Source organism: Crinia signifera, chromosome 8 (genome assembly GCF_055691185.1).
Source record: "Crinia signifera chromosome 8, ASM5569118v1, whole genome shotgun sequence".
Taxonomy (NCBI): domain Eukaryota; kingdom Metazoa; phylum Chordata; class Amphibia; order Anura; family Myobatrachidae; genus Crinia; species Crinia signifera.
In genome coordinates this window covers 103,243,510-103,253,396 of record NC_139224.1, presented here as the reverse complement: position 1 = coordinate 103,253,396, position 9,887 = coordinate 103,243,510, and the positions used below count along the sequence as shown (strand labels likewise).

Here is a 9,887-nt window from a genome sequence, read left to right as displayed (position 1 = left end):
ATTTTTTTGAGCAGTGTATATATATACCCTTCTAACTTGTAAATATAAGAAGTGGGACTCCCATGCGCATACTCTATGGAAAGGGAGATGGCCAAGCAGTAATGCTGCAGCTGCTAGGCACTCCCCCATTTTCTGTCACTGTTAGGGGCATGTCCAGTGCTCTGTGTGTGCACACAGCATCTATTCACTGATCAGTGAGAAAAGGGGGAATCTTAAGGGCTCCCCACCTCCAAAGCATGACACAAGTGTTAAAGCTTTCCTGTTTCATCAATAACCATAAACTTATTTTTTGGGGGGAAGGCAGCAACCTTAAAAGTAGGAAATAGTTTATTAAGTAGCCTTATTCCTTAACTACATTTTCAAGAAGATTCATGAGCTATTTAGTTGTTTTTCAACATAAAATTCCAAATAAGAAAGATTGGCTTTTTAACCTCCTTTGCTGTCAAAGTTCTGTAGCAGATTATTTATCAGTGAGGAAGCTGTGTCCTGTGTCAAGCTGTACCAAAGTTTTACAAAGTAGCTGGAATAATTTTACATAATACTACTTTTGCCTTTGGCAACAGAGTAGATAGCTCCTGGCAAGGTGAAATTATTCAGTGACCAGACAGCTCAACCTGTATCACCGAGATACAAATAGTCTTTATGAGTGGGCAAGCTAATAGAGCACCCCCTCCAGGTTTCACAAAGTTTAAAGATATAAAAGTGAGTTTCTACATACTGTATATACATATAATGCATTAGCGATATCACATGTGTTCACTTTTTATATATAGTAAGTATAAAAATTGTCCCGCATGCAATGCTTTATGCTATATTGTTTTAATAATAAGCACTGATATAATTAGTGTATACTACTAAATAAGTAGTATATACCATGCAGTAATAAGCTGTGCAGAAAAACATATGGGGGGGAATTTACTAAAGGAAATTTGTAAAAAATAGGTGTAAAAATAGATGTATTTGTATCCAGAAATACACTTATTTTTGACATTTACTATCCCGAAAATACGGCAATTCGTATTCCTATTGATTGATCAATACCAATACGAATTGCCGTATTTTCGGGATAGTAAATGTCAAAAATAAGTGTATTTCTGGATACAAATACACCTATTTTTTACACATTTCCTTTAGTAAATTTACCCCATAGACTCATGCAGAATTAGGAACAAATAAATATATACATGTGTAGTAAAAATGGCAGCAATTACAATGCTGTCATTCGGGATAGGGCAAAATAGACACGATAATCTGACCCAACAGTGATGGTCATTATCACCACTAGGCCAATAGTAATTATGTGTTGACATTCTAGTGTGTTGATATTTCATCATTGTACATGAGGAATATTGCCATGTCAATTTTGACGTTCTGATCATGTCAACATTCATTACATCTACATAATGAATTTTAACTGTAAATTTATCCACATATCATACTATGCCCATTAAAATGGAGCAGGAAAGGGGCAAATGTACATTCTGTCATAAGCTTAGAACATAATTTTAGGTAAATTGTGACAGACTGCAAGATGCCATCTTCTGCATGATTCTGTCAAACCTGCCCAATTTTTTAAATGCCGTGATGATTTATAATACAAATAGAATTTAAACCCATTGTTAACAGCTGTACAGTTGCAATACCCTATTGGTTCACAATATGATGATATACAGTAATACAGTGTCATATACACAAGAGTGAAAGTGTTAAACTGGGTATACACTAGCAGATATGCTCCATGAGCGATCTTGGCACTGTTTTTCCAAGAACTCCAGGCCAAACTATATTTAGTGCACACACATTGAATCATGTCGCTAATGATGTCATTCAATGATGTCATCTTGGTCTTGCTCCATAAATGCAGTTGTTGATGATATACTGTAGTCAAAGCTGAGCTGCAGTACATCATTACCAAGTCATTGGAGCGCGCATCCTTAAAGATATTGAACATCAAGGAGGAAAAATGGAGCATATATGGATGATATTACAAATGATATCGCTCAGAAGGGCCAAATTGAGCAATATCATTTGTAATATTGCTTAGTATGTACCTAGCTTTATTAATAAGTGTGAGTCACATATGCAAACTACAAATGCAATTTAAATGTAATACAAATACAATTTTGTATTTTCCCCTTTAAAAGTCTTATAGGATACTTCGTCCCTGCTGCCATCCAAATTTTTAATTGAAAAAGTCATTAATGGAGATTGCCATGCCTGAGTTTACATAGAACATTCTCTGGTTTAAAGCAGACTATATTGGCCAATTGGATTTTGGACCTTATTCTGGTCCGTTTGCAGCCAGTGTTTGTTCGCATGGGGACCATTGTTTTGCGTATGTGCAGCTGCATTTCTGCGCATGTGCATATGATGGGTACGTGTGGACATGGCGAACAGTCTGTATGCTGGGTGCATGCACCCATTGCTGCGGCTGTGGGGCATGGGGCGGAGGTGGATAGTCACGCCCATGGAAATGCCCAGCGTTCGATGAGCGTTCCTATGTAAATGCTGGGTGTTCCCATGGTAATCGGCTGTGATGTCGTTGCCTGAGGTGGACAGCTGGCATCAACGGATGTCAGCTACCCACCCACTTCCTCCTGAGAGTCACTTAGATATGCATGCATGTTGTAGATCATTCAATGGTAGGTGACCATCAAATGATTAGATTAGATACAACTTTATTGTCATTATCCTAATTTAGGACAACAAAATTCGTATACAGCCATATTATAAAAAAACAGAAATCCATACAATTTATACAATGATACTAAAAACCCAATAACCCCCCACCCAAGCTACGTTCCCTATTTAAATTAACAATAGCCCTTGGGAAAAAACGGTACTTATGTAGTATCTGGGCTGCCGATTTTTTGATTGTATGCCTTAAGTTAAGGCATACAATCAGATGCGATGCGATGCGATATCGCATCGCATCGCATCCGATATCGGATGCGATATCGGATGCGATGACCCGATTTTTCCATAGGAATCAATGTTAAAATGGACTGAGTCCATTTTAACATGGAATTCAATGGGAAAAATGGGTCCTTTTCATACCCCTACTATCCAAGTGGGCATGGAGTTGGATATAAACCTGTGGCGAGCGTAGCGAGCCACCGAGCCCGAAGCGTGGCGAGCGAAGCGAGCCCCGCGAGGGGACGGTATCCGACCCGATTTAGAAATCGGCAGCCCAGATACTACATAAGTACCGAAAAAACTATTCTTCATCCTAGTCATCCTATTCCGTAGGCACCTAAACCGCCTACCTGACGGTAGTAATACAAATCATCCGTTTGCTGGATGAGTTAGGTCTTATAGTATAATAGTAATTGGGGGGAAGCGTGGTGCCAGCGCGCATGAGGGGGGGGGGTGCCGGTGCACATGAGGAGGGGGTGGGTGTGCCGGCGTGCATGAGGGGGGGGGGGGCCTGGCTGAAGTTCTGTCCTGGGCCCCTACATTACTAGTTGTTGATGATATACTGTAGTCAAAGCTGAGCTGCAGTACATCATTACCAAGTCATTGGAGCGCGCATCCTTAAAGATATTGAACATCAAGGAGGAAAAATGGAGCATATATGGATGATATTACAAATGATATCGCTCAGAAGGGCCAAATTGAGCAATATCATTTGTAATATTGCTTAGTATGTACCTAGCTTTATTAATAAGTGTGAGTCACATATGCAAACTACAAATGCAATTTAAATGTAATACAAATACAATTTTGTATTTTCCCCTTTAAAAGTCTTATAGGATACTTCGTCCCTGCTGCCATCCAAATTTTTAATTGAAAAAGTCATTAATGGAGATTGCCATGCCTGAGTTTACATAGAACATTCTCTGGTTTAAAGCAGACTATATTGGCCAATTGGATTTTGGACCTTATTCTGGTCCGTTTGCAGCCAGTGTTTGTTCGCATGGGGACCATTGTTTTGCGTATGTGCAGCTGCATTTCTGCGCATGTGCATATGATGGGTACGTGTGGACATGGCGAACAGTCTGTATGCTGGGTGCATGCACCCATTGCTGCGGCTGTGGGGCATGGGGCGGAGGTGGATAGTCACGCCCATGGAAATGCCCAGCGTTCGATGAGCGTTCCTATGTAAATGCTGGGTGTTCCCATGGTAATCGGCTGTGATGTCGTTGCCTGAGGTGGACAGCTGGCATCAACGGATGTCAGCTACCCACCCACTTCCTCCTGAGAGTCACTTAGATATGCATGCATGTTGTAGATCATTCAATGGTAGGTGACCATCAAATGATTAGATTAGATACAACTTTATTGTCATTATCCTAATTTAGGACAACAAAATTCGTATACAGCCATATTATAAAAAAACAGAAATCCATACAATTTATACAATGATACTAAAAACCCAATAACCCCCCACCCAAGCTACGTTCCCTATTTAAATTAACAATAGCCCTTGGGAAAAAACGGTACTTATGTAGTATCTGGGCTGCCGATTTTTTGATTGTATGCCTTAAGTTAAGGCATACAATCAGATGCGATGCGATGCGATATCGCATCGCATCGCATCCGATATCGGATGCGATATCGGATGCGATGACCCGATTTTTCCATAGGAATCAATGTTAAAATGGACTGAGTCCATTTTAACATGGAATTCAATGGGAAAAATGGGTCCTTTTCATACCCCTACTATCCAAGTGGGCATGGAGTTGGATATAAACCTGTGGCGAGCGTAGCGAGCCACCGAGCCCGAAGCGTGGCGAGCGAAGCGAGCCCCGCGAGGGGACGGTATCCGACCCGATTTAGAAATCGGCAGCCCAGATACTACATAAGTACCGAAAAAACTATTCTTCATCCTAGTCATCCTATTCCGTAGGCACCTAAACCGCCTACCTGACGGTAGTAATACAAATCATCCGTTTGCTGGATGAGTTAGGTCTTATAGTATAATAGTAATTGGGGGGAAGCGTGGTGCCAGCGCGCATGAGGGGGGGGGTGCCGGTGCACATGAGGAGGGGGTGGGTGTGCCGGCGTGCATGAGGGGGGGGGGGCCTGGCTGAAGTTCTGTCCTGGGCCCCTACATTACTAGTGGCGGCCCTATGTGGAGGGCACTATAATGTTACAAAATAAGAACTGAGGCACTGTAATGTGGCACAATATAAAACAGAGGAGCTGTAGTTTGACATAATATGAACTGTGGAAACTGTTATAATGTTGACTGGAGATACTTGAGTAGGAGGGATGCTCTGCACCCCTTTCGACCCCTAGTGACACCACTGTTCTCAGATAATTGGCAAGTTATATTCAGGCAGTATGAATGGTGCAAAGGATCACTGCCTCACAGAATTGAGGCCATGGATTAGGTTCACATCCATGCTCTGAAAAACTGTGTGGAGTTTGTAAATGTGTGTGTTAATTAGATAACTTGTAATGAATAAAGCAATAATCATTGCTTAATATTTATCCTGAAAAAAGCCCCATATAACCTTAAAAAAATATATAGAGAAAGAGAGAGAGAGGTGGTAATCAGCCGCACTCACTCGGGTTCAGCAAAAAATATCACTACCAGTCAAGTTTTTGAATCAAGGCACCCCAAAGTGCCAGAAATGTTTTCGCGGCACCCCTAGGCTAAAGTTTTCTCATTTATAAAGTCAGAAACAAATATAAGTTAAATAAATTGTGCTTAGATCTCATCCTTAGGATCAGTTATGTGGTAATGGACAGGATTTGGTACTGTCTGTCCCCAATTTGACTATTATAATGGACAAAAATAATTTGAATTGGTCCTGGACCATAAACCCAGGGCACCCCTGCAAGTCCCACAAGGCACCCCAGGGTGCCACGGCACACAGTTTGGGAACCACTGGTTTAAGTGATGACGTTTCGGATTTAATTCCTTTTTCAAATCAGAGACTCTGATTTGAAAAAGGAATTAAATCTGAAATGTCATCACTTAAACTTACCATGACTGGTAGTGATATTTTTTGCTGAACCCAAGTGAGTGCCGCTGATAATTAGTCATTGGTAACGGTGTGCCGCTCTATTGGACATATATATATATATATATATATATATATATATAATTTATTTATTGATTATTTGAATGTTAAGGTGAGTTAGTTTGTTGTAGTGAGTGCTGGGCCCCCTGTGTTTGTATTTACTAGAGTGTGTGGTCACAGGCCACCGCACCCCACCCTGGGATGTGGGTGCTGTTTGCACCCCATTCCTAGGAATGGCGAGTGTGTTGGTACTTCTGTATCTATATATTTGGGTTGATTTTTAATTAACCTCTGTTACTGTGATCATAGCTTTCTCATGCACCCTAGATAAGCTCATTTACCTGAAACCTGTGACAGCTGCCCCTTTAATAATAATTCAGGTGCTGTGTTTGGGATTGTCTCACCTTATAAAAGCCATAAGTTACTTGGCAGTTGAGCATTAACCCAGGAAAAAAAAACACATGTTCATTTTAGCTATGATGTGTAAGCAGGTGCCAGGTTCCCAAGAAAACCAGTTATTAGTGTAGGACTTGCAGTGAAATGGGGTCCCTTGGTGATGGGCTGCAAGCTTAAATGCATTGATCAATTCATGAACTAAAACCCCATTATTTATTTATTGATTATTTGAATGTTAAGGTGAGTTAGTTTGTTGTAGTGAGTGCTGGGCCCCCTGTGTTTGTATTTACTAGAGTGTGTGGTCACAGGCCACCGCACCCCACCCTGGGATGTGGGTGCTGTTTGCACCCCATTCCTAGGAATGGCGAGTGTGTTGGTACTTCTGTATCTATATATATATACACCCCAATACTGGACGAACATCAAATTGGAAACAAACCAAATACACCGGCAGGAAAAACGAAAATGTAGACTGGGAAACCAGGAGACACAGACCAGTCTATACAACCAACCAACTCTTACCAGAAAGAAATGATTCACCTCTCAATGGAAGAAACACTTTTTTATCCGCAGGAACGAGCACCCGCATCAAGGACTTAACCACCACGGCTATTATAGAGAAAGTGAACCATGCTTCCCCCCTAAAAAGAAGACTGGAGGAAGGAGAGGATGTAGAGGCAGCGGAAGGAACAAACAGAAGTTACCACAAGAGGAGAACCCTAAACCAAAACCAGTAACACCTAAAGGCATCTTCAATCTTTCTAAATACACCCTTTCGGATCCAGAAATAAGTCTTCTAAACAGAGGATTATCATTCGCACCAACAAAAGGAAAAAGCCGGTTTGATACATTCATCGACCTTAATAAATTTACTAGGCAACTGACACTGAAAAGACACTTTTTAAGAAAAGAGGATGCAGTAATCCAGAACTATACGAATAATTCCAGATCTGGCCTGAAACCCACCTCAAAATTTTATCCCCTGGAGTCCAAAGGACCATACATTGGGACATTTTATGAAGTAGTAAAGAAGGAACTATGCATTGAGGAAGAAACCGTTATATCGAAAAAGAACCTCACAAGTAAGGAAAGAGAAGCGATAAAAACTCTGCGTGATAATGACCAAATAGTTATTAAATCAGCCGATAAGGGTGGTGGATTGGTGATTATGGATAGATCAGCATATGAAGAAGAAGCTAAGAGACTACTCAGTGATACATCATCGTATACCCCATTACCACAGGATCCCAAAGACAGTTTCATAGAAGAACTCCGTATCACCTTACTCAGAGGTTTGAGAAACGGAACATTAACTAAGGATGAATATCAATACCTGCTCCACACTAATCCAACCACACACATATTCTATTTTCTCCCGAAGATACATAAATCTCTGCAGAACCCTCCGGGTAGGCCGATTGTGGCCGGTATTGATTCCCTGACATCCCATTTGTCAGAATACGCTGATAAATTTCTACGTCCACATGTCATGAATCTTCCATCCTTCTTAAAAGATACCACGTCAGTACTAAACATCATGGAGAGCGTAACTTGGAAAGAGAATTACATGTGGGCCACCATTGATGTTCAATCACTGTATACCTGCATAAATCATGAAGATGGTATCAAAGCATGCTATGAGTTTTTGAAGGAGGATGCATCATTGTCAGATGACAACACGCAATTCATCTGTGACATCATGAGATTTATCCTCAAGCACAACTATTTTAAATTCTTGGATGGCTTTTACTTACAAACGTGTGGCACTGCTATGGGGACTATCTTTGCCCCTAGCTTTGCCAATCTACTCATGGGTTACTGGGAAAGGAATTTTATCTATAACGACCATCGTTTTAAGGACAATATTATTCTTTTTAAAAGGTATATTGACGACATTCTTATTATTTGGTGTGGGACCACGACAGGATTCAATGAATTCCTGGAATACATAGGAAACAATAACCTGAACCTAGTATTCACCTCCAATACCAGCATGGAACAAGTGGAATTTCTGGATTTGGTGCTGATGAAAAGTGGTAATTCAGTCATCACAAAATTTTTTATCAAAAATGTGGACACAAACAGCTATGTACATTACGAAAGCTGTCACCTTAAGAAGTGGAAGGACAATATACCCTTCTCACAGTTCCACAGACTGACACGTAACTGCAAAACGGAGACCGAAAGAGATACTCAACTCAATACATATGCAGACAGATTCAGGGAGAAAGGTTATCCGGAACACATCCTCACCAATGCTGAACAAAGAGCAAAAGATCTCGACAGAAATAATATACTTCAATATACCAAAAGAGAACATCAAAAACCAGGTGTAAAGTTTGTAACCACTTACAACCATCACGAGAGGAACATCAAGACAGCACTAAACAAACACTGGGGCATCCTTATGATGGACCCAGTCCTCAAAGATCATCTACCAACACGCCCTCAAGTGGTATTCAGAAAAACAAAAAACCTAAAAGACATGATAGCCCCAAGCATGCTAAAAGAAAAGACCATCCCAATGAACACAATGCCTAAATGTATAGGTAGTTACAAATGCGGCCACTGTAACATTTGCAGATTACTACATCCCAACAGGAAAATATTCCAGAACAAAGAGAAGACCAAGGATTATAAAATAAAACAGTTCATCAATTGCAACACTACCTCAGTTGTTTATATGGTGGAATGCCCCTGTGGCCTCCAATATATTGGCAAGACTAAAAGACCCCTGAAGACCAGGATCCAGGAACATGCCAGAAACATTAAAAACAAAATTCAAACACATACAGTATCACAACATTTCCTTGAACATCACAACTCAGACCCAGAAAAATTACTGTATAAAGGAATCGAGCAGGTCACACTTGGAGAACGAGGAGGTGATCTGTCTAACCTACTCTCACGAAGGGAAATGTTCTGGATTTTTTAACTAAACACCCTCCATCCAGAAGGATTCAATGACAACTACGAAATAGCACCATTTCTGTGAACCCTTACCAACGCATCCTTCATGGGAAATGACAGATGACAAGAGTATATCACACAATAAGGTTGGATATGCCTAAAAATAACATGATAATATGCCATTATCTAGCTCTTTATTTGAATCCGGATGACAGTAGGTAACTGTTCTTGATCCCTTTTGTGCCAACATACCATCCACTATCATACAGCCATACCACACTGGGACGCCCAACTACGTCCGATCTTGGAAGCTAAGCAGTGTAGGGCCTGGTCAGTACATGGATGGGAGACCTCTATGGAAGACCAGGTGCTGTAATTTCAAATAACAGGTGGTGACACACAGGTAAAGGTCGATCATACAGTATGCCTGACTGGACATATGCTATTCAATATGGATACACGATCAGAAAGTATGCCTTATGTAAATTACAATTATACTACTATCTATCTCTTCTAACAATATATCGCTCCTCCGTATATATATAAGATCCTTGGATCTAAATTCTCGTAGAATTATTGATACATATATCAGGCATAAATACCTGTTTC

At 40.6% G+C, this 9,887-nt stretch overlaps 1 pseudogene; it reads left to right on the top strand.

The window, feature by feature from the left end:
* Positions 1-9,539: 9,539 nt before the first annotated feature.
* Positions 9,540-9,657, top strand: LOC146029679 (5S ribosomal RNA; annotated as a pseudogene).
* The last annotated feature ends 230 nt before the right edge of the window (positions 9,658-9,887 follow it).